This window comes from Humulus lupulus, chromosome 2 (genome assembly GCF_963169125.1).
Source record: "Humulus lupulus chromosome 2, drHumLupu1.1, whole genome shotgun sequence".
In the NCBI taxonomy this organism is placed as follows: Eukaryota; Viridiplantae; Streptophyta; class Magnoliopsida; order Rosales; family Cannabaceae; genus Humulus; species Humulus lupulus.
The window spans coordinates 218,042,425-218,068,105 of NC_084794.1; positions in this window are offsets into that span (position 1 = coordinate 218,042,425).

Here is a 25,681-nt window from a genome sequence, read left to right on the forward strand (position 1 = left end):
TGTGTGTTTTTAATTTTTATTTTGCTCGAGGACTAGCAAAATATTAAGTTTGGGGGTGTGATAACTCTACAAAATAGAGTTATTTTACCATATTTTATGTGCTAATTGATAACTCTACAAAATAGAGTTATTTTACCACTTTTTATGTGCTAATTATTGCTTAATTCTTGATTTTTAAGTAATTTATTAAGTTTATAAGTAATTTTGAATTTATTAGTCTTATCATGAATTTATATATTTTTGTGTGTTTTTATGGATATTTTATTATAATATGTTGTAGTTTAATTATTTGAAATTAATCTTGGTAAGTTAGAAGTAAAAAACATGCAATTTTGAGCTTAAATGTTATGTAAATTAAATTTTAATTAATATTTTCATTGAAGTTATATGGTATATTTTATTAGAGAAAATAATTAATTTTAATTTAGTTTGTGATTATTTTGTAGGAAACAATGTGCATTTTAAAAAGAAGAGAAAAGAAAAGAATTAAAGTTGAAAAAAAGAAGTGGAAAAATAGCATTTTTTAAACTCCTTAAGCTAGGCCCAACCGCCTGCTCACTTCCTTAGCAACTGCAGCCACCCACGCCTCTGCCTTCACCCAAGAAGCTGCCCAAAGTGCCACCCGCCTGCCACCTCACGTTCAGCAGCCTCCCAGCAACAAATCACCACCTGGGCCCGTTTGCACCAGCCGGCCCACCAGAAGCCCAGCCCGTTCCCTTCAATTGCTGCTTCCCTTCTTCAGCCGCCTGGTGCCCCTGCCTCCAGCAGCCCAACCCAACGCCCCATATGCCACCAGCAGCCAGCACCTGCCACAGCCCACAACTAGTTTTCTCTTCATTTCCCCTTGAGCCCAATAAAAGCTCACTTGTCCCCTATGTCTAAAAATGCCACATATTTTATCCAAACTTTTCTACACATTTTATCCAAAAACATCATCATTACACTCTACAATTTACCCTTATTTGCCATATTATTATTATTAATTTAATCAATTTAATTAATCTAATTTGAATAAGTGATGATTTGATTAATTTTTACTATTACTAAAACTTGGGAATCAATGTACTTTTAAATATTATTGAACTTATATTTTGTGGATTCTAATACCTTAATAATCTTCTTTTACCATCTTGATTTCTAATATTAATTTATTTTTATATATTTTATTTAATATCTTTATTATTATCTTTTATTTTATTTTATTTTATTGTCACAAAATCTCATAAATCTTTGGGGCTAGGTTAGAATTTATTAATTTTGGTTTAAAATAGTTTTCTTTTCGATTTTAGACAACTCCTTTGGGTTCGATCTCGTGCTTACACGAACACTATATTCCATATACGATTTGTGTGCTTGTGAGTATAAATTTTTAAAACATACCCGTTTTGGGTCCATCACCAAGCTCGGTTATGCTCGGTACCGATAAAAATTTGACCAATACCACATTGATTGTATTGGCTTCCTTGGTTGTGGCGAGTCGAGGTAAAACATCTGCATTCAAATTCTATTCCCGCGGAACTTGTTCAATCTTGTAAAACTCGAATTGCCCGACTATTGCTTTGACCTTCTCCAAGTAAGCTGCCATTATAACTCCTCGAGCCTGGTATTCTCCTAAGACTTGGTTGACAACCAACTGGGAATCACTATAGCAGTGGATGGCTTTTGCTTTTAGCTCGAAAGTTATCCGAAATCCTGCTAATAGTGCTTCGTATTCAACCTCGTTATTTGATGCCTCGAAGCCAAACCATAAGGCTGAGTGAAAATGATTTCCTGTCGGAGTAATTAACAGAAATCTTGCCCTCGACCCGTTCTCGTTCGAAGATCAATCGACTTAAAGTCTCCACAACTCGCGGGCTGGGGTTATGACTCCCACATTAGTAATTCCTGTACATTAAACTATGAAATCTGCCAAGCCTTGTCCTTTTATCGTCATTCTCGAGTGATACATGATATCGAACTGCCCAAGTTCGACCGCCCATTTTAATAGTCTCCCGGATGCCTCAAATGTCGAAAATACCTGTTTGAATGGTTAATCAATCAGCATGTGTACATGATGTTCTTGGAAGTACGGTTGGAGTTTGTATGATGCATGTATTAAACACAAGGCTAGCTTTTCCATCAACGGATACCTCGACTCTACCCCCAGTAACCTTTTGCTGACATAATAGACGGGTTTTTGTACTTTTTATCCTCCCTAACAAATATTGCACTAATATATATGCTCGGTTGTCGCGAGGTATAAGTACAATATTTCCCCTGTGACTGGTTTGGATAAGATTGGTGGTTCAACGAGGTGTTTTTTAAGGGCTTAAAAAGAGAGCTCGCACTCGTCTGACCATTCAAAATTTTTGCCCCCCTTCAAAAGGTTAAAGAACGAAAGACATATGTCTATAGATTTCGAAATGAACCTGCTTAAGGTTGCATTCGTCCAGTTAAACTCTGGACGTCTTTATGCTTTCGAGGTGAAGGCAAATCAATTAAAGCCTTTATCTTATCCGGGTTTTCCTCTATGCCCCGAGCGTTTACTATAAATCCAAGAAACTTTCATGAAGATACTCCAAATGAGCATTTTTGTGGGTTAAGTCTCATGTTGTACTTTCGGAGTATGGCAAAACACTATCCGAGATCGTCAACATGGTTACAATTGTGCTTGGACTTGACCAGCATATCATCCACATACACTTCCATGTTGCTCCCTATTTTCTCGAAAAGCATCCTATTTACCAGTCTTTGGTATGTGGCCCCAACGTTCTTGAGTCCGAAGGTCATCACATTGTAATAGTATAAACCATTATCGCTCATGAAGCTTGTATGCTCCTGATTGGGTGCATGCATGGCTATCTGGTTATATCTAGAATATGCATCCATGAACGACATGATGCCGTGACCCGTGGTAGCATCCACGAGTTGATCGATTCGATGTAGGGGAAAGCAATCCTTTGGACACGCCTTGTTAAGGTCCGAATATTCAATGCAAGTTCGCCATTTTCCATTGGGCTTCAGAACTAAAACTGGATTGGCTATCCAATCTAGATAGAAAGCATCTTGGATAAACTGATTTTCTTTTAGTCTTTCAACCTCCTCTTTCAAGGCCTTCTTCCTTTCGTCATCTGGCTGCCTTCTTTTCTGTTGCTTAGGTGGGAAGTTTTTTTTCTATGCTCAACACATGGATTATAATGTTTAGGCTGATCCCAATCATATCCGAGTGCGACCATGCAAACACATCATGGTTTTCCCTCACGAAGCGGATTTATTGCTATCTCGCATCCTTTGTAAGGTTCCTCCCTATCTTTACCACCCTAGTGGTGTCCTTATAATCAAGCTCAATGTGTTTGAGCTCTTTAATTGGCCCAAGATCGGTCATGGCCTCATCTATTCTGGGGTCAATCTCTTCTTCGGCCTCGTACACTGCCTCACTTATTTCTTTAATGACAACCAGTGCATGTGCACTTGTTTGTCTCTTTCCCCTCATTGAGATGTTGTAGCATTCTCGGGTGGTCAGTTGGTCTTCTTTCAGCGTCCCAATGCCACTAGGTGTTGTGAATTTTATAGCTAGGTGCCTAACAAATGTAACTGCCCCCCAGTCCAATCAGGGCTAGTCTCCCGAGCAATACATTGTAGGTTGAAGGAGTGTCAACAAAGATAAACTCCATTATCTTGGTTATTGAGACTAGATAGTCTCCCAAGGTCATTGGGAGCTCAATAGATCCCGTACTGGCTATTCCCTCCCTCAAAAATCCATATAATGTTGTCGCCAGGCCTTTAGGTCCTGAACGGAAAGTCCCATTTTTTTCAGAGTGACCTTTATAGAGGATGTTGACCGACCTCCCGTTATCGATCGGGACTTGGGGCACTCTCATATTGGCGAGCTAAAAGGTAATGACCAGAGCGTCATTATGAGGGTATTGAACGTGTGAGGCGTCTTCTTCGGTGAATGTAATGGGTTAGGATTCAACCTTTATTGTTTTGGAGCTTGTGGTTCAGGTTCATAGGGAGATCCACCCCCTGTCTTGAGCTCATTGACATACCTCTTCTAGGCATTTCTACCCGACCCTGCGATATGCAGTCCCCCCATGATGGTTAATACATCTTCTCCATTGATTGAGGGAGGTCGGTTGTCCTCCCTCGCATGTGGGGCCGCAGTTTCTTGGGCAGGTTTACGAAGCTGCCTTCTGTCCAAGTGAAGCTTGGGTCGGATTTTTGTTTCGGACATACTGCCTAAAGCCCATATCCCTCAAAACCCTAACTCCCTCATTCTCTTAGCTCCTCACCATCTTCTAATAATGAGCATCTCCTTCTCCTCTCCTCTTCCCCACCCCGATCTCTCTCACTCTCAACGTATAGTTCCAACTCAGTTGGCAGCGGACGATCTAAGTTCATGGTTGTTCAACTCTGTGGCTCCGTATCAGTGACAACTTCTTCTCCTCAGCGCATGATGCTTATTTGGTATGGTGGTTCGTGGTGGGTTTTCATCTGGGTCTGACGGTAGTTTTCTTTTTCTATCTCTCTCTATTTTCTCTCAGTCTCTCCGCATCTCCATTTTTGTTTTGTTTTGTGTCTTTGAAAAGCTGACCGAAATGGGGGATCGGGGTGGTTGTTGTGGTGATAGTTTGTTAGGTAGGGAACCGATTTTATTTTCTTTTGTTTTTCCTAATATTTTTGTTATGCAGCGACGGTGGAGTTGTTATGGCGACGATGGTGGTGGGTATGGGGTGGTTATGGGCTCGGGGATGTCGACAGAGGATTCGGACGTGGACATTATTTTTAATGTTTTTTTTAGTTTAGCGACAGTGTAAAACCGACGATATTGAGATCAATCGCATCAACTCTAAACCAACGCCTCTAATAGTATCAATCGCGACCTCTGAGGTAGTGCAATCTTGCATCAACTCTAAACCAACGCCTCTAATAGTATCAATCGCGACCTCTGAGGTAGTGCAAAACACCAAATCTCATTTTTTTTAGTAGTGAAACATATTGTAATTTAGTAATTTTTTATTGAGGTCATGTTTTTTGTAAAATTTAATATTATTTGTTCTTATTTTGTTTAAGAGAATAAAAATTAAATTTTGCAATTATTTTTTTTTATTGAATTTCTTATCAAATATGGAGATGTATCAAATTTTTTTATTATTTTAATAAAGTATGGGTGTAGATTAAAAAAAATTCTTTATAAAATAATACTTTTGTACAAAATGAAAATTAGTAAGGGGTTTGAAAATGAATTTTTAAATTTTATAAGGGGTATAATTAGAAAGGGGTGAATAGACAAAAAAAAAGGTGTTGTCCAAAAAAAACTTTAATTAAGAATCACATTTTTTTTCAAATCATGTATGAAGTTGTTCTAGATGGGGGATTGAAGTCTCCCTTCAATATATCTTTTTCAACTTTTAATGATATAATATTTTATTAAGAAAAGAGTTTTCCAAAAGAAAAATTAGAATTTTAACCTAGTTAATTTTCTAAAAATAAATTATACTCCCACGACACATAAGTCTTGTTCGTCTTTGCTATTATTAATGCTTAAAGATTTGTTTTTATTTTTGTTTTAAACAAAAAGTATGTTTGAAGATACTTTCAATAGTAATAACATATGATTTAATAGAAGTGTCATTTGGCAAAATGACCTATCTTTTAAAGTAATTTTGCACGCTAGCCTAGTTTTAATAATTTTTTGCAAAATGACATCTCATAACTTAGATAGTTAGTCGAAAATTTAGACAGATAGTCGAAAAATTCAAATAGCCGGTCGAAAATTTTAGACAATTGGTCGAAAAATTTAGACAACTGATCGAATTTTAGATAAATGTCATTTTGCAAAAAATTGTCAAAAGTAGACCAGAGTGCAAAATCACTTTAAAGAATAGGCATTTTTCACCAATTTCTCTTAATAGAATGCATTAATCAGTATTGATTACTAATTACTACAAAACTAAGTATAAAAATTCATTCAATATTTTACATTGTCGTATATATAATTTTTTGAAAAAAAAGAATAAGTAATGTGGAAGAAAAGATAAAAGAAAACAATGAAAAGTGTATTAAACTTGATGAAGAGAATACAGGACAAAGCTCCCTATATATAGGAGAGCGAAGAAAGGAAAAATAAAATACATTGAGCCTAACAACAAACAAACTGAAATAACGGAAAGAATACTCGATCAAACACATAAAACTAAAATACAAAGACAAATACAAATAGAAAGCAGAAAATACAGAGAAAAATAAAACTAATTCTTAATAGGCTCCCCCCAAGATGGACTGTGTATATCGTGGACAATCATCTTGGAAATATGAGAGGAAAGAGTACTTGAAGGCAAAGACTTTGCAAAAGCATCTACTAATTGATGTTGGCTGCTGACTGAGATCAGCCGAAGTGAACCATCACGGATTTTGTCTCTAATAAAATGCCAATCCAACTCTATATGCTTTGTCCGTTCGTGAAATGTTGGGTTGTTAGCAATATGGACATCGGATTTGTTATCACAGTAGATAATGGCTGGTGTTGTTGATTTAATTTGGAGAGCTTTGAGCAGATATTGAAGCCAAGTGAGCTCACTGGTAGTGGTTGCCAATGCACGGTACCCTGCCTCGGCTGAGCTTTTTGATAACTCTACAAAATAGAGTTATTTTACCACATTTTATATGCTAATTATTGCTTAGTTCTTGAGTTTTTAATTGATTTATTAAGTTTTAAAGTAATTTTGAATTTATTGGGTTTATTTTGATTTTATATATTTTTGTGTGTTTTTATAGTTATTTTGTTATAAAATGTTGTAGATAATTATTTGAATTAATGTTGTTTAGTGTGAGGTAAAAAAAAGTTGTATCATTAAACTTAAATGTTAAATATAAATTAAGTTATAATAAATATTTTCAAACAATTAACTTGATTTATTTTATAGTTGAAAATATTTTATTGTGATTTATTTTATGTTTATTTTGTAAGGAATGTATTGCAATTTTGTGCTTGAAAAATAAAGAAGAGAAGAAAAAAATGGTATTTTTGATAAATCAAAGAGGAAGCTTCAGCTAGCCCAAGCCTCACATTTTCCAGCCCAAAGCTGCCCACGGGCCCAGGCCCAATTTCTCATCCTGCCCAACCAGATCCCTCCAAGCCCACACGGGCCAGCTCCATCCGCCTGGGCCTCTCCCACTTGCCAGGCCCGTCTCCATCTGCTACATTCCGAAGCTCCTCCTGCCAGCTGCCAATCAAGCCCAGCCGAAGACACTCCCAAGCCCGCAGCTACTCCATGCTCCCCCAGCCGAAGACCAACCCACTTGGGCCTCCTGCTCGACCCAGTGCCTGTTTCCTGCCCATTTCAACCTTCCAGCCACCTGTTTCATCTCAGCCAGGCCCACACGCCCACCAACCTGCCTCTCCTTGCCTCCCAGGACCCATCAAGCTCTAAAGAGAGCAGTCCTTGAGCCGACTGCCCGTTTACTTGTCTCATTGCACCAAATTCCCATTTTAAAACATGCACAAGAAAGCTACAACATTCACATCAAAATTACCATTTTTATTGTTTTTTTTATTATTTCATGTTTTATTTTGGTTTAATCTTTGTTTTTAATCCCCAATGTAATTTACTTTTATTTCTTAGTCCCCATCCCCTCCTATAAATAGGAGCATCATTTCACCATTTCACACCCCTCTCTTTCACTAATTCCTCCATATCTCTTTATTTTTTTTCCATCTTTGTTCTTTTCTTAGATTTTATGTATTTTTAGAGGAATAATTTGGGGGTTCCTCCTCCAAATTTTCCTATTAATGTTTATAATTTTTTTGTTTGTAAATTCTATTCTAGTTATGAGTTTCTAATCTTTTTAAGATTATTAAGGTGATGATGAAACAATATATAACTAGATAGTATTTATTTTGTATGTTGATTTCCCATTTTGTGCAACAAAGTTTATGGATTTTTCTTTTTCAAATATCTTTTTTCATCTTAAATATCATGTATTTTTTATTGTTAGCACATATTTACACTTTGTTCTTCATTAGTGCAAAATCATAATATTCTTTGATTAAGGTGTGCCATTAAATTGTGCACATAAAATGCTTAGAACAAAAATATTATGTTTTGCCTTATAAATAATATTCATTGATTTATGTGTTATTTCATTAGATTGATTTACATTAAATACTTTGAAATTATAATTTTAAAAATGAAGATAAATCCTATATTTTTAAAAAACTTGTGCTTAAATAAAATATCTAATTTGAATAAGTGATGGTTTGATTAATTTCTATTATTACTAAAACTTGGAAATTAATGTACTTATAAATATTATTGAACTTATATTTTGTGGATTCTATTATCTTAATAATCTTCTTTTACCATCTTGATTTCTACTAGTAATTTATTTTTATATATTGCCTTTAATTTCTTTACTATTATCTTTTATTTTATTTTCATTATACAAAATCTCATCAATCTTTGAAGCTAAGTTAGAATTTATTAATTTTGATTTAAAATAATTTTCTTTTTTTATTTTAGACAACTCATTTGGGTTCAATCTCGTGCTTACACAAACACTATACTTCATATACGATTCGTGCACTTGAGAGTTAGAAATTTTTAAAACATACCCGTTTCGGGTTCATCACTTTTAGAAATCGTTGGTTGCTTTTTCGATCTCCAAGAGACATGGTAGTCTCCAAGAAAAATGCAAAAGCTATTTGTAGAACAACGAGACAAGGGGCAAGAATCCTAGTCGAAATCTGAAAAAGCTCTGAGTTTGAGATAAGAAGAGGCTGGATAAAGAAGCCCCTGTCCTAGTTTTCCTTTGAGATAGCAGAGGAGGTGGTGGATAGCCTAAAGGTATGTTGTACGGGGTGCTGACATAAACTGGCTGAGACTATGTACTAAAAAAGTGATATCAGTCCGAGACAAATTCAGGTATAAGAGCCTACTAATCAGCTGTCTATATTGTGAATGGTCGAAAAGTAAAGTTTCGTCTGTATCATTGAGCTTCAAACAAGGATCTATAGGGGTGGCAACTAGTTTACTTGCTAGATATCTTGTATCGTGTAAGAGTTGTTACATATATTGTCGATGAGAGATGAACAATCCTGAAGAAGAGCAAGCAACTTCAAAGCCTAAGAAGTATTTGAGAGGGCCGAGAGCCTTAAGCTTGAATTGAGTGTTCAGGGACTACTGTAGGTTATGCAAACAAGATAGTGTAGGCCCTAATAGCATCATTATAATAGCCTCAGCCTTCGTTGCTCTAATAGCATCATTATAATATTTTTCATTGAATAGAGTCTGAAACTCTTCCTAACTCAGAGCATTAACATTCTTGGTCTGGGTAATCACTTCCCACCAAATCCAGGCATCCTCCCGAAACATATAAGTGGCACAGGCCACCCTCTCATTACCAGTTACCCTCATAAAGTCAAGGATAGTGGTAATCATACTCATCCATTGTTCAGCCTTGGCAGGATCTGCACTGCCCTCAAATACTGGAGGTTGTTGCTTCCTGAACCTTTCATAAAGAGGTTCCCATTTATTTCCAACCTCAGGTAGCTGCCCAGCTGCTGACACTGACACAGGAGGTGCCTCTGACACACTGGCCACTGTAGGCACTTGCTGTTGTTTTAGGAGACGAAGCTCTTCTCCCTGTTTTAATATTGTAGCCTGCAGATCACTAACTATCTGCTGCCAGTTTACAGGAGCTGGCTGTGGAATCTGAGACTGGTCATTTTCCTAACCCTGACTATTATTATTATTCTGGCCCTGATCACTCTGGCCAGCTGAAGTGTCTGTCTGCCCTGGATTCATAATTCTATCACTGATACCTTGCTGAAATAATGATCAATATGGCCAGTCAGCTAGTAATAACTAAACCTCTTATCGCCTTACGATCCAAGAACAAACAGACAATTATTACATTCCACAGTCATACAAATATACAGGCAGATACATGTCTATAGCATTTAGCACTCAGCATGTACCATGTAATAGTTCATAACAACCATACTAATAAGTATGTTCCAGTAATCCCAGTACTAATAAGCACACAATTACTGAGGATATAATATTTTAGGGCACAGGTTTAACATGGTGTCTCATGCATACAAGTAAATCACATATACCATATTTAAGCAGTTATACATATAACTACATAAATAGTTACCAAACCATGAGTCGAGCTTGACTTCAATGATGTGTGTACATGCCCAGCCAGTCTACAGGAACCTTAACCTTGGCACGCTCTGATACCAAGTTGTAATGCCCTGGTTACCCCAGAACAGTTACGGTGATCGGTGAACCAGAAATTTGACCCGCTACCCGAGTCCTTTGGTTAAAAATGTGTTCTAAGTGTTAATAACAGGTTAAGGTGAAAAAAAATAAAGAGGAAAGGATATACTTTATTGAGTACATAACTGCTCATGAGCTATTCAAAACATTTACAAGTTGTTCATAGTACAAAATGGCCACTACTGTTTCTAAATTTACAACCCCGCCGGCCTAAGCGGCAAAAATAGGGTAAACCCCCTAGTCCCTCTGAGAACTCCTTGGCCATGGTGGTCAAGCGGCCGCATATGTACACATCACCACCTAATCTCTCCACTCAAGGCTGGGTGAGCTTTTCTTTCCCTTTACCTGCACCACATAGCACCCATGAGCCAAGGCCCAACAAGAAAACACAATAAAGCATGATATAATATCAACAATGATCATAATAATCATTCAGGACTATCAGTCCAAAATAGATAGGTGACAGTCGCAATAGTCACTAAATAGGGAATAACTCCCTTCAGCCTTGTGACGATAAGATCACCGGGGCTTAACAAGTAAGTGATCCTTTTATTAGCTTAAACAAGATAGGTGCATGGTGACTAGACACCAACATAACCTTCCTCATGACCATAGAGTCATAACCCTGGAACATCGTTCCTTAGCCATGTGACAAACGGTCACCTAGGCCTTTGGCCCTGGCTCTCAATAACTAATCTTAGACTAGCCAAGCGCTTATAAGTTCATAGACCTTAGGATCGGTCCAGTGTTAATGCCTTAGAGCCATTCAACACTGATATCGATTAGATATAATCTTCATTCGGCCCTGCGTTCAGGACGCTTATGCAGTTTCTGACTCTTAGGTCAGTGCCCCTGATTAGTTAGTGGCATATACAAGTAAACAACATTCACTAGCATTTAATATGAAATCCATGTCCACATTTATCAACCAACATGACTCAATAACAATCACGCATGTCATATATACACAGGGTGCAGTTTTCTTACCTCAGGTTCGAGCGAGAGAAATTATAAGAACGACTCCTGAGAACGATCGATCTTTTGGTTCCTTAGCGGTTACCTAATCACAACCAATTATAACCTCCATTAATGAGAATCAACATGGATAGGGTCTTAACCTAAGCACCACTCTCGGGACCTTGAAACATGCCCACACGGTGAGTAGATTCGATCCCGGGCCTTAAGGATTGAAACCCCAAGTAAAAAATCCTTAAAAACACTCAAAACAGGACTTTGAAGGAACAGGGTAGTGCTACAGCGCTGACCCCTAGCGCCCAGCGCTATTCTCAGAACCTCCAACACGCCCAAAAGCCTCCTGAGTAGCGCTGTAGTGCCCTAGGGTGGGCGCTATAGTGCTACCTCCAGACCAGAAATCCCCTGAAACGACCTTCTTCATCTCCTTCGATTCCAACCTGATTCCAAAGCTTCCAAAACCTATTTCTGATGCCAAATGAACCCAAAAACCATCTCAACATACCCCAAACATCCCAACCATAGGGACCCTAGCCAAAACTCCCAACAAAACCAAGATCTCAACCTAGAAATCACAACTGCAAAACAGAACTAAAACAGGGCAAACTAGAGAATTCTATGGTTAGAAACTTACCCAAATCTCAGCTTATGATGCCCTTCAATGGAGGAACACACTCCCAAACTCCCAAGGCTTGCTTCCCAAGCTTGAATCCTCAAGAATGGTTCAAAAATCTCAAAGAAAACTGAAGGAGAAATAGATACGGGAAGGCTCTTGAACATACTCTGTTTTCTACCTCTTTCTCAGCCAACAATGGTTATATCTATCCTAGGGGTGAAATGACCATTTTACCCCTAGGTCAATTTAAAGTTTCTAAAGGATCCCAAGGGCAAAATTGGTATTTTCCACCTATCTCGTTAATCATAATTAACGCTCTCTAATTCCCGCTATTTTCGATAATTTCAAACACCAATAATTCATATCCTGTTACCCTTCATTCCCGGTAACGCTCTAATCATTAAAATCACCATGAGACTCAACCCGAGCCCCGAACTTAAACTTGTTGTGACTAGACCGCTAATCAATAATCCAAGATCGTCTCATGTCGAATAGCTCGAACGAACCCACATAATAATGTGGTCTCAACAATATATCACCGACATGCATACGAATATACAATTATACCCTCAACGGGCCAAATTACCATCACACCCCTGTAATTTAAATGTGGACTCACATGCATGCATTTAACATCATATTAGAATATAATTCACATATACATGCATAATATCATTTAATGGCAAAATTAAACAAGTATGGCCCTCCCGGCCTACTAATCCCGCCATTAAACCACATCGGAAAATTCGGGGCATTACAAGGAGGTCCTACAGTAAAGAAGAATCAATTAGTAAACTAGGGGGTATTTTCATGTATACCTCTTCATTTAGGACTCCATTAAGAAAGACGTTATTAATGTCAAGTTGTAGGATGTGCCAACTTTTAATAACTGAAACAGTCAGTAAAAGTTTCAAAGTAGCCATCTTAGCAACAGGAGAAAATGTGTCGAAAAAATCAAGGCCTTCTTGCTGCGAATAGCCTTTTGCTACTAAACAGGACTTGTATCTTTCTATTGTACCATTACTATGGTATTTTATCTTGTAAATCCAATGGGATCCAATAGTCTTTTTGTGAGGTGGCAATGGGGTTAAAGATCAGGTATTGTTATTTTGGAGAGCTTGCAATTCTTATTGCATAGTTGAAATCCAATTTGGATCCAAAGCTGCCTCTTTATAGCTAGATGGTTCAGCATTAGAAGAAACTACAAAAGAAAAAATCACATGAGATTTAGACAATTTCGAATAGAAGATATAATTGTTAATTGGATAAGGGGTAGGGGTTGAGTTGTAGAGAACAATGACACTCAAAATCCCTCAAGCATGCTGGAGGTTTGGATTGCCTTGAAGATCTGCGAATAGGCTGAGAAGGAGTAGCAACTGGAGAAGGAATGATGGCAGTCGTGTGTGGTGCAGAAGAAGGATCTGGTGGCAAGCTTGTTGTCTCTGGAGGTGAGTACACTATGTCATTATTTGTAGAAGAGATAGGTGGTATATACTTTGTGATATCAGTGGAAGAACCTATAGAGGAAGGTAGGACTATGTTAGGAAAAATATCAACCAAAACAGGAGCATCATTTAACTTTGTAAAAGGAAAAAATTGTTCATGAAAAAATAATATTGCTGGAAATAAAAATCTTCTTAGTAGTGATATCATAAAGCTTATAACCTTTATAACCAGGAGGATACCTACAAAAATACATGCTCGAGCTTGGGGTTGAAACTTAGTCCTGTGAGCAGTGAGAGTTGAGGCAAAGGAAAGACATCTAAAGGTTTTGAGAAAATTATAATCAGGAGATTTATTATATAAAAGCTCATATGGTAACTTATTTTGTAAGCTGGGTGTAGGAGTCCTATTGATAATAAAGACAACAGTAAGTAAACAATCAGACCTAAAAGAAATAGGTGTGTGAGCTTGAAAGTGTAAGGCACGAGCAACATTCAAAAGTTGTTGGTGCTTTCGCTCAACAATGACATTTTGTTGAGGGGTTTCGACACAAGAAAATTGATGAAGAATTCCCTTTCAGCAAAAAGTTCATCAAAAACAAGTTCTGGAGCATTATCAAATCTAAACTTTTTAACAATAGTATGGAATTGATTTTCAATCACAGATAAAAAAGTAGGAATAATAGAGATAGCATCAGACTTGTGTTTCATTAGAAAAATCCATGTAAATCTCGATTTATCATCAACCAATGTGAGGAAAAAACGATGTTGAGAATGTAAAGGTGTGTGATGGAGTCCCCAAATATCACAATGCACTATATCAAAGAGAGAATCAGCAAAGTTGTTTTTAGTTTGAAATGGAAGCCTTTTAAGCTTAGCCTTAGGACAAACAAAACAAGGAGAATGTTTATGCAATTGTATTGTATTACAAGGTAAAGTAGAGCTAAGTAAAACTAGAACTTTAGAAGACAAATGACCTAGTCTAGAATGCCAAATATCAGCACTAACAATGTGAACTTCGGGTACATATGTAGGCTTATCCAGAAGGTAGAGGCCTTGAAACGATCTACCCCTACCAATCATCTTCTTGGTGATTGGTTTATGAATGGAAAAAGAAGCACAAGAGAAAGAAAAAAAACATTGATAGAGTTAGCGGATGTGAGAGCACTAACAGCAATTATATTATATTTAAAATGTGGAACAAATAGGACGTCATTGAGAGTTAAATCAGGGGACAATAGAACAGTACCAGATTCGGATACAAACAAGTGAGAATGATCAGGTAAAACCAATTTGGTTTTAGGAATATCAAATAATGAAATAAATGTGAAATAGAGGATCATATATGCCGGGTTGCACCTGAATCCACTATCCAATTATCATGTTTTGTAGGTAGACAATATTGAGAAGTAGAAATGATTATACCTAGTGTGTCAACAAATTGTGTGGTGTTAGACGTTGTTATACCAGGTTGTTGATTGGCAAGAAGAGTGAGCAGCTACTGGTATTGACTGGCATTTAATTGGGGCAAAAAGGTATTGGTCTCAGTCGATTTGCAGCAGTTGTGGGTGGTGCTCGATTCTTGTTGAAGCCTGGAGGGTAACCATGGATTTGTAACATTTTTCTATGGTATGCCCATTAATGTTACAATGAGTATAAATGGTCTTATTTGTTTTGGGGGATATGATTTTTTTGCGGTAGAATTTGATTTAGAATTGTTAGGTTGAGAACCTTGGAAAGCAAAGGCCATGGAAGGGTTATTGAGAAGATCTGAGGGTGGTGTAGCTTGGCTTATGGTCCTTTGGTTTTCTTCTTGAGATACACGGTTAAAAACTCAATTGAGAGAAGGAAGAGGATCCATAAGAAGAATTGTACCTCTGACTTGGGAGTATGAGTCTTTGAGCCCCATTAAAAATGACATAGTATACTCCATGTTGTAGTGGTCTTGAAGAGACTTGACACCACCACAAGTGCACTTGTTATAGGTACAAGAAGGGCGCTAGTTGGAGAGTACTTCCCATAGAGTTTTCAGACGAATGTAGTAATGGCTGATTGACTACAAATCTTGCTTAAGATTCATGAGTTCGCACCTCAAATTGATGATGCGAAGACCATTTCTTTGTTGAAATCTAACCTTCAAATCTTTCCAGATTTCAACAGCTGATTCATCATAGAGTATGTTTGCTGAAATGTATTTAGAAACAAAATTAAGTATCCAATAAATGACTATATTATTGTTCCTAAACCAAGCATTATACATTAAAGAATCAGAGGAAGAAGGTTTAGAAATGGGCCCATCAAGAAATCCCAATTTGTTCTTCACGGAGATGGCCAATTTCATTGCACGACTCCAAGATGTGTAGTTGTCCTGCCAAGTTAGGAGTTCAGACACCAGGGCATTTCTTGGGTTATCAGCGTGATGAAGATAGTACGAGTCGGAGGGGTCTTCAATGGCTGTTCTTGATATCAGGTTCTGGGTAGGGACCTGAGATCTTAGTTTGATCGTGTTGTCGTTGGTGGAACCACCTGAGGGAGGAGAAGAGTCATCCGAAGCAGCTGTAGACATGGTGAGAACTCAAGGGAATGAAAATGGCAAAAAGGAACAGAAATGCGCGACAGAGAAACACAGAGGTTTGCCGGAGACGGAGAAGGAGACACTTCTTCGCCGGAGAACAGGTGAAATAGGAAGTGGAAGATCGGAGAAGAGGCTCGGAGGGAAAACATAATTTTCCCGTTCTGATACCATAATGCGGAAGAAAAAATTGAAAAAAACAATGAAAAGTGTATTAAACTTGATGAAGAGAATACAAGACAAAACTCCCTATATATAGGAGAGCCAAGAAAAGAAAAAAAGAATACACCGAACGTAGCAACTAACAAACTAAAATAATGGAAATAAGACTTGGTCAAACACCTAAAACTAAAATAAAATACAAATACAAAGCAGAAAATACAGGAAAAAATAAAATTAATTCATAATAATAAGTAAGTCAAATTCACAAAACCTAAAGAAAATTTTAATAGAAACTTTAACTAAATCCAACATGCTTCGAAGTAATTTGCATCCAATAAATGTGAAGTAAACTAAGTTTTAACTTCAGTTTTTTGTTCTATTTTTTTAGAGGCGTACATCTTAGTACTTTCCTCCTGATTACAAAGCTTAAACTAATTGAGAATATACATCATCGCAATTTTATTTTTAATATTTGAAATTCAAGGGTCAACCCTGTTGTTTAATCACTCAAAAATTGTCATATAAAATCATATGGATCCCAAAGATCAAGATCTGGAATAATTAATTGTTCCATAGTCAATTTGTGTATGCTTTATTCAACTGTAGATATTAAATTTTGTGATCGATGGTTGTGATATGCGTAATTTTATTTTTATAAAAAGAAGTGATACGAATATATGTACCATATATATTAATATTATTGGTTGGTGTATGTATCTATACATATATTTATGTATCATGTAAGTACATATATCTATATATATATATATTTATGTCATCGCTGACGATCGACCTGTATTATAAAGCATTCAGATGTTCTTGATCGGTTCTCAAATCCACGTCATATTACCAAATTGTTAAGTCAGTGTACACTGCATGTTTATATCGTGTATCTCTCTTATAGCAGTGTGAGAATTGTTTCTATATTATTTCATAACGTAGAGCTCATTTGGTGTAAAAAATAATCAATTTTTATATTCTTCCCAACTTGGTATTTATATATATATGAATATATACATTTTTGTTTTTTTTTGTCTGTTTCTCATATGTTCTTATTGAACTCTCACACTATCATCTAAAACAATATCGACTTTAGAATCATCTATAATGGATTTATTTAGCATATTTTATAAAAAAATGTAACTCTACTAATATTTTAAAAAGTTGTGACAAATTTGGCACAAAATTAGAATATGCTAAATTTGACACAAAATATAAGATGGATCAAATTTGACACATCAATAAATATTTTTTTTTTACTTATTATATTGCCACTAATTAATATAATTTAGTAGTTGACAATTAATGATCAATCATATATTATTTTTTATTTACTTTTTTAATGACAAATTTTTTAGAGTACATAAATTGGATTATAAAAATAAATTTATATGTTCTCAATAAATATTAAATAAATTATTAATATTTTTTGTATTAATTTGTATCTTATGCATTTGAATACAGTTATAAATATTAGGTTAAATATAATATTAACTTATTTTTTTTGTATTAAATTTAGCACAAAATTTATATGCATTGAAGATTTTCTTAGCCACATCATGAATAATTATATAATTTTATAGTTGTTAAATCTACAAACGAAAATTTGGAAGATACACAAGCTAGCAGTGAACCAAATTTTATATGAAAGTCTATTATGATTTATAGATTTGGCTCCTCGATTTTGGTATATATATTTCTTTTTTTTTTTTACTTGAAATAGATCCTGCATGTTTGAACAACAATTAAACCATTGAGTTTTATTTTATTGGCTGAAGCCTTTATGGGCTTTATAATTACGAATTAAAATATTTAGTAATTTTTTTCATAATTGTTGTAATTAAGATATTTAGTCATTTTTCTTCATGAATGTGTTGTGTTAGAATATTTTATTAAATTAATTAGAGTTACCAAAAACTTAAATTCTAATTAATCATGATTAAAATTAATATTGAGATTAATTAATAAATATTCTTAATATGGTCAGCATTTAAAATAGTCATTCAATACTGAGTTAACAAATATTTCATATCCTATTGATTATCATATATTTAGATATCAATTGTGACAGAAACTTTGATGGAAGATCTTACCTATATAAATATAGGGTTCTTGTCCCAAGCTCAATGCTCATTCTCATACTCCATCTAAAGAGCTAGTGAGAGCTTAGAAGTCTTTTACCCCCACTAATATTCTTTTCTTGTTTGTAGATCTAAAGTTGTTAGATCGAAATTATCAAAATCAATGGTTGGAGGTTTACTCTAACGATCTACTTAATTTTGTGACAATTATATTCAGTCTATTCCGCATATTAGGATTGTTATGCATCTAGATAAATTATCTTACATTTGGTATCAAAAGTCTTGTTTACTTCTGTCTTGACATTGTTGTATGCATATTTATATGATATGATTTATATATATCTATGTCTTCTTATATGCATATATATATATATATATATATGTATGTGATCTATATATTGCATATTGGTTGAAAATTTTAGATTAATAATTCAAATTTTAGTTGCATTAAAAATCCTTTATATATGAGAAACTAGTCTAAAAATAAAGGAAGCATAATTTTTCTATGTCCCACACTTTCATCATCGAGAGATTTTTTTTTTGAAAACTTATAGTTGGTTTTTCAGTCATTGTTTTCGCAAACAAATTAGAAAAAATCTTTCACTTATGAGTTTCTAGTTTATCGGTATGTTAAACACATTTTCAAAAGATGAAAAACAAAGTTTTGAAATCTGTTATACCCGTTTATAGCCAAAAGTATTTTTGGAAATTAAAGTTCGATTTATAGCCAAAAGAATCTCTTTAGACATTGTTTTCAGTGTTATCTGGTCAAAAATCTGTGAATTTGGATGTCAGAATCATAGTTTTCAAACAAGGTTTGGTTTCGAGTCGCGTGACCCATTTGTAGAGAAACCGAGTCAAAACAACCCTGCTCGACGAAGAAGACGTGTCGTTTTCGGTCTTCGCTGAAGAAAATGACTCGTCGTTTAATGAATCATACGACAACAAATAAGGGGAAACGATATGTCGTTTCTCCAAAGCAAAAAAAAATGAAGGAGAATTAAGAAGAATCTGAAAAATTAAAGTTTTGTAAATTTAATTTTTAATTTTGCTTATTTTAATTATGCATATAATTTTTGTAATTTATATGTTATTTGGAAATTAACTAAAATGAGCAAATTTTTTATTTGATATATTTTTTGCATGATTTATTTTTAAATGTGCATGCAATTATAATAATTGTACTAAATTGGGTATGTAATTACATTTAATATTTTACAATGAAGTTTAGCACAATTATTTATTAATCTATCAAATATTGTGTAATTGGTTTAAATTAAGTATTATTTTTTAAATTAACTATGCCATTTAATTATTTATGGAATTATTGCATTTATTTTTATCATATATATGAATGTAGATTATTGTATTAATTTGTATGTTTATTTATGTTTTAACTCTTGTAATATTTATTATTATTACAATTAGTTTTGAGATATTATTTGTATGATTTTATGGTTTTAAATGCATGATATATTTCATATTTGTGCTAGATATATTAAGTTTATAGTTAACATATAGACTAGTTAAATAATATTTAGCACATTAGGATTCATAAAATATTTTCTAATTAATTAGAATAATTACTTAAATAGAATAATTAAGTTATGAGTAATTCATAAACAATTTTTGTGGTTAACATGGGAAAGCATGAAACTCGGACAATGCTTTATCTAGAACAGTTTTCAATGATCTTTAGACGACCACACTAGGAGCTAGGGGTGGGCAGCATCCAAAGCAATCCAATTACACTGAACCAATCCAATCCAATCACAAAAAATTGGATATCCAATTACAATTGGATTGGGTTTTAATAATTGGGTTTTAATTGGATTGGATCAAACAGCGGATGACACTGTCAAAATCCAATTAAAAACTTATCGAATTAAATTACATATAATATATATTAAAAATATTTAATTATTTATTTTTCTGTAAATCTATTAAAAAAATATTCATAATTCTTTTAAAACATTATTATTGGTTAAGTATTACTCTTCCTTTATACACTTCCACACCTAATTAGAAGTATAAACACTAAAAATAAGCATCTATTCTCATCCCCTCTCATTTTCAATATTACTTCAAGCTTTTAGTTGGATTAAACTTGTGTTATCCCCGTTTCCTTCGTGGGCCCGGAACCGCAACCCAGGCCCACTAGCTGGCCAATGAAGGTTGGGCTAGTCCGGGCCCATGGCAAGGAGTATGATGGATATCGACAACCCAATTCTGGGTTAGGCCCGGAAGGCGTCCGGGGGAGTATTGTCTGGGACGGTCATCCGAGAGACGGTACAACTGGCTGGGGGTAACAGTCGGGATCGGTGCGAACGGTCCCAAAGCCTGGTAAACAATCTGGGCTCCTGGTGGATGATCCGGGCTCGCGGTAAATGGAGAGGGACATAGGTAAACAAACCTGGGACGGGTCCCCAAGGTTGGCAGAGAAAAGCATCCGTGACCCTGACTTCGCCCCATGAAGCGTGGGAATTGTCCCCACGTTTCACCTGCGGAAAAGGCCACCTCGGGATTGTATGCCGCTGGTTCAGACCTGTGCCACCACTGCTCTGACCGATCTTGTCCCCTGAATCTGTCTCGTAACTCGAGATGCCCAGACCTAAAGCTCCAATTTGTCGGATGATAGATACGGTTTGGGCTGGCCCAATGGGCTCAAGTTAGCGTTTTTTCTTTGTATTTCAATTCTTCAGTATTGGGCTTTCGATAGAGAAGTGAGCAGTATTTATACCTTTATTGGGCCCGGGTCAGCCCGGCCCACGCCCAGTGTACCTGTGAACCTATAAATACATGTAACAGAGCATTGGGGAAGGGACTTTTGGGTGCATGTATACAGTTACCTTGCTGAAACTAAGAGAAAAATCCATTGTTATAGACTCTCTAAGCTCTAATACAACGGTCTCGTGGACTAAGGCTCATTAACGCCCCAACCATGTAAAAATCTTGCTTACAACTTCTAAACCCTTTCTCTTTAATCTTTCTTATCTTTTATTATTATAGTTTCCGAAAAACTCGGTAAACAACTTGTAAGGTTCATAACTTTAAGAAGTTTGAACCTAAATGAATGGTGTTGTTTAGTTTTTAAGTGATTTTTTTTTTGTATATTTTTAAGTTAATATAAAAAATTAAGCTCCAACTCAGTTTCGAAAAGAAAAAAATAAGTTCCAATTGGAAATCCAATTAAAAAACCAAACCAATCTTTAGGCCGTGACCGGGCCGGAAATGGTCGGCCTGTCACTATAGATCTTGACTGGGCTTTAGCCTAACTATAAATAGTATTTTCGGCTTGCATTTCGGTGTGGGTTGGCAAGGTTGGTCGGCCCATTCCAAATTATGCCCCCTTCTAGCCACAACATCTTTAATTATATAAAATGTATATATTAAGCTGATTAGGATCACATAATGGACATAAATTGTGATTGGTTATATAGATATAATGATTTTACCCCATAGGGATTTAATTATATTCATATAATTAATTAGGATATTATATTAAATTAATTTTTCTCAATCTACTCACAGGAATTATGATAATTAATTTAATAGTTTTATCAGAAAGTTTATTTAGATAGAAATATCAAACCTTAAGTTTTTCCATTATTTGATCAATCTATCATAATATACATTCAATCTTATTAAATTAAAAATTGAGCCCACATGCAATTTTTGTTTAATTAGATTTCAGATTCAACATGTTTATACAATGGTAAAAGCATGGTTTCATCAAGCCTCAATTCTTTTGATTCTTAAGTTTGTAATCCTATTCATGCAGCTTCTCAATCCGCCTCTAGTTTTGCTACTATCCTAATTGAAATTCTTGAGCTTAGGGGTGACAATTTCAAAATATGGGGGAGAGTGTTAGGAAAATATTGTTTTACCTCAATGGAAATGATTATAATATTACAACTCTATGCAATATATTACAAATAAATAATGATTGATTAAATAAGGTTACAACTCTATAACTGAAAATACAAATAAACTAAAGAACAAGAAGAAGAGAAGAAGAATAGTATGGTGAAAATACAACTCAAAGCAAAATGTTACAAGTAAAGTAAAGTGTTTGGAATAAAGAAAAGAAGATTACAACTAAAAACAAGAAATACAAATAAACAAAAGAGAAGAATATAAAGATGAAGAGAAATAGAATAGAAAGAAAGAACAAACAAAATAAATAGAAGCAACTCTCACTCACACTACCAAAGTGAAGAGTGTTGGGGATCACCAACTTGAACAAGGTTTGAAACCTTTGTCCAAAAGCTTATTTCCCCCTAACCCAAGCACTAAGGAATCTCTCTCAGATTATAGGAAAAGCTTTATGGAATTATCAAGCCTCAAGGTGTTTCTAGCCAAGTGCTCTAGTGGATAGAAAAGTTGTGTCTTACAAGTGAGCTATAGGCTACTATTTATAGAGTTTAGAGACACGCTTTGAATTTCAAATTCCACCAACCCCATGGCTGTTACCAATGTTTAATTGGATTAATATGGAATTAAAAAAGAGATTTGGGAGTTATTTAGGTTTTTTGAGCCGTTCAACAAATATTGAAAAAACTGAAAATTGGTCAGTTTTTTGGCCTGTGGCCGCGGCCAGAGACAATGGTGGCCGCGACCACTAGTCTCTGTCCCACAGGCCGCGACCACTGAATGTTGGTGGTCGCGGCCACTGACCAATTTCAACACAAAAAATTGTGCTGTTTTTCCAAACGGTTTCAAACCCCCCCAAATGATTTTGTAACTCCCAAAACACATTATTGGGGTTAAAATCATATCTCTAACAGCCATATCACACATGGCTTTATGAAATTCATCTCAATATTGTGTAACAACAATTTTACACAATAAAGGGTAATATTTGGAAGTTACAAATTTGTAACACCAAATATGTTACATTATTTGGATATATCTCATATATCTAAATATTGTAACTCTCTATTATATGTTACAATATGTGACACACTTTGTCACATTTATTTAACCTAAAACATTATATTATAATATAATATAATTTTACATTATATTATAAAATAATATAACATTCCCCCACAAAATTAAATAGTTATCTATTGTAACACTTATTTAATCAATCATTATATTTTGAAATATAACATATCCCCCACTTGATTAAATAAGAACTCTCTCTTATAGGAGTCGTTGCATTAGTGCATAAAGTAAAGTGTTTTTCAACTTGAACTTTATTATAGTGTAATTATCACAAAATTTGTCGAAAATTAAGTTGCACTAGGCATTGAACCATCTTTTCATGATGACAAATCGGTGATAACACACACACCTTTGCGATGTTCACTTGAGACCTCTATGTCTTGCTTTGCACCGTTAATGGCCATGTGCACTTTCCATTCATGGACGTTCTTGAGAATACTCCCAATTCTCATGAGAGACGACACCACCCCTAGGTCCATATAGGTAGAATTCTTACAGTATTTTGTTACCAAAAATACTTGTCTTTACAAGACTGAACTCTATTAAAAAACCTTTCGGTTTTAACCCTCCACTTGGTAACACACAAGTACTCAATATCTCAGATGGGACTTGTTTTGAGTACAACTAATATTCACTTGATTGACTTGTTATTACCTATTGAACCTAACACTAGTTGAATAACTAGTGTTAAGATAGGTTACCATCAATCGTGAATCTCTTTAGGGAGTTTAAGTCCCATCCCTCGAGATGATGCAGCCACTAAATCCCTCGTTAGTGGCTTAGTGAAAGGATCCGCCAGATTTTCACTTGTTCTCACATAGGATATTGAGATGACTCCTCTTTGAATCAATTCTCTTACATATCCATGTCTTAGACTAATGTGTCTAGACTTCCCATTATACACTCCGTTGTATGCTCTAGCCAATGTCGCTCGGCTATCACAATGTATCGATATAGTATATACATTATCTTTGATTAGGGGAATCTCTATCAACAGATCCCTTAACCATTCGGCTTCTTTGCCGGTAGCAGCTAGAGCTATGAACTCTGCTTCCATAGTGGAATGAGATATACAAGTTTGTTTCTTGGAACCCCAAGAAATTGCACCTCCACCAAGTGTGAATACCCAACCAGTTGTGGACAAGTTGTCCCCAAGATTGGATATCCAACTTGCATCTGTATATCCTTCTAAAATCGAAGGAAATTTGGAGTAGTGAAGGCTTAGTCCTTTGGTTTTCTTAAGATAACCTAGGACTCTTCCAATTGCCTTCCAGTGATCCACACTTGGATTACTTGTAAACCTACTAAGTTTACTTACCGCAAATGCTATATCAGGTCTAGTACACTAGGCAGCGTACATTAGACTCCCTATAGCACTAGCGTACTCCAATTGAGCCACCGCTCTTCCTTCATTCTTCTCTAGTTTTATACTATGATCGAATGGAGTATTGGCATCTTTAACCTTGAGATGGTTAAATTTGTTCAATACTTTCTCAACATAGTGGGCTTGCCCTAACGCAAAACCCCCACTATGTTTCTTTACTTTGATACCGAGTATGGTATCAACTTCTCCAAGATCTCTCATCTTGAAGGTTGATGATAGAAACCTCTTCGTTTCATCTATCTCTTTCATGCTATCACTTAGAATAAGCATGTCATCCACATATAAGCAAACAATGATCACATATCCCTTACAAGTTTTGGAATACAAACACTTGTCTCCATTGTTATGTCTAAACCCATTAGACATAATGGCTTGATCAAATTTCTCATGCCATTGCTTAGGAGCTTGTTTCAATCCATATAAGGATTTTACAAGTCTACACACTTTATGTTCATATTTTGGTAGGACAAACCCTTCGGGTTGTTCCATATAAACCTCCTCATTGAGGTCACCATTAAGGAATGTCGTTTTGACATCCATTTGATGAACATCCAAGTTATGTATAGAAGCTAAAGCGAACAAAATTCTTATAGAAGTTGTTCTTGCAACAGGCGCATGGGTATCGAAATAATCGATACCCTCTTTTTGCCTAAACCCTTTAGCTACTAATCTAGCTTTAAAGGTTTGGATAGTGCCGTCAGTGTGGTATTTTCTCCTAAATACCCACTTACACCCAATTGGCTTAGACCCCGGTTGGGAGGTCTACCAATTCCCAAGTGTTATTGGAAAGAATGGAGTCCATCTCATCATTGATGGCTTCTTTCCAAAATACAATATCTCTCGATTGCATAGCTTCTCTATAAGTCTTAGGATCGTCCTCAATGAGAAGTACAATAGGAATTTTCCTAATGACTTCCTCTCTATTTCCTTCTACCATGTAGAATGAAATTCGTTGAGAATCTATCTCATCCACTACTAGACTTTTATGATTTTTAAGCCTTTGAATTCTTCTAGGTTCAAAGGGTTGCTTTACATCCTTTTGAGAATTCTCCTCTTGAGAATCAACTTTGGATGTAGAAGCTTGAGAATTGTTCTCATATAACAAATTCTCCTTTAGAGATGTTGAAGCTTGAGAATTGTTGTCACATAACATGTTCTCAAAGAATTCAACTTCTCTAGATTCAATCACAATATTAGACTCTAAGTCTAATAGCCTATAAGCTTTACTATTGTTGGC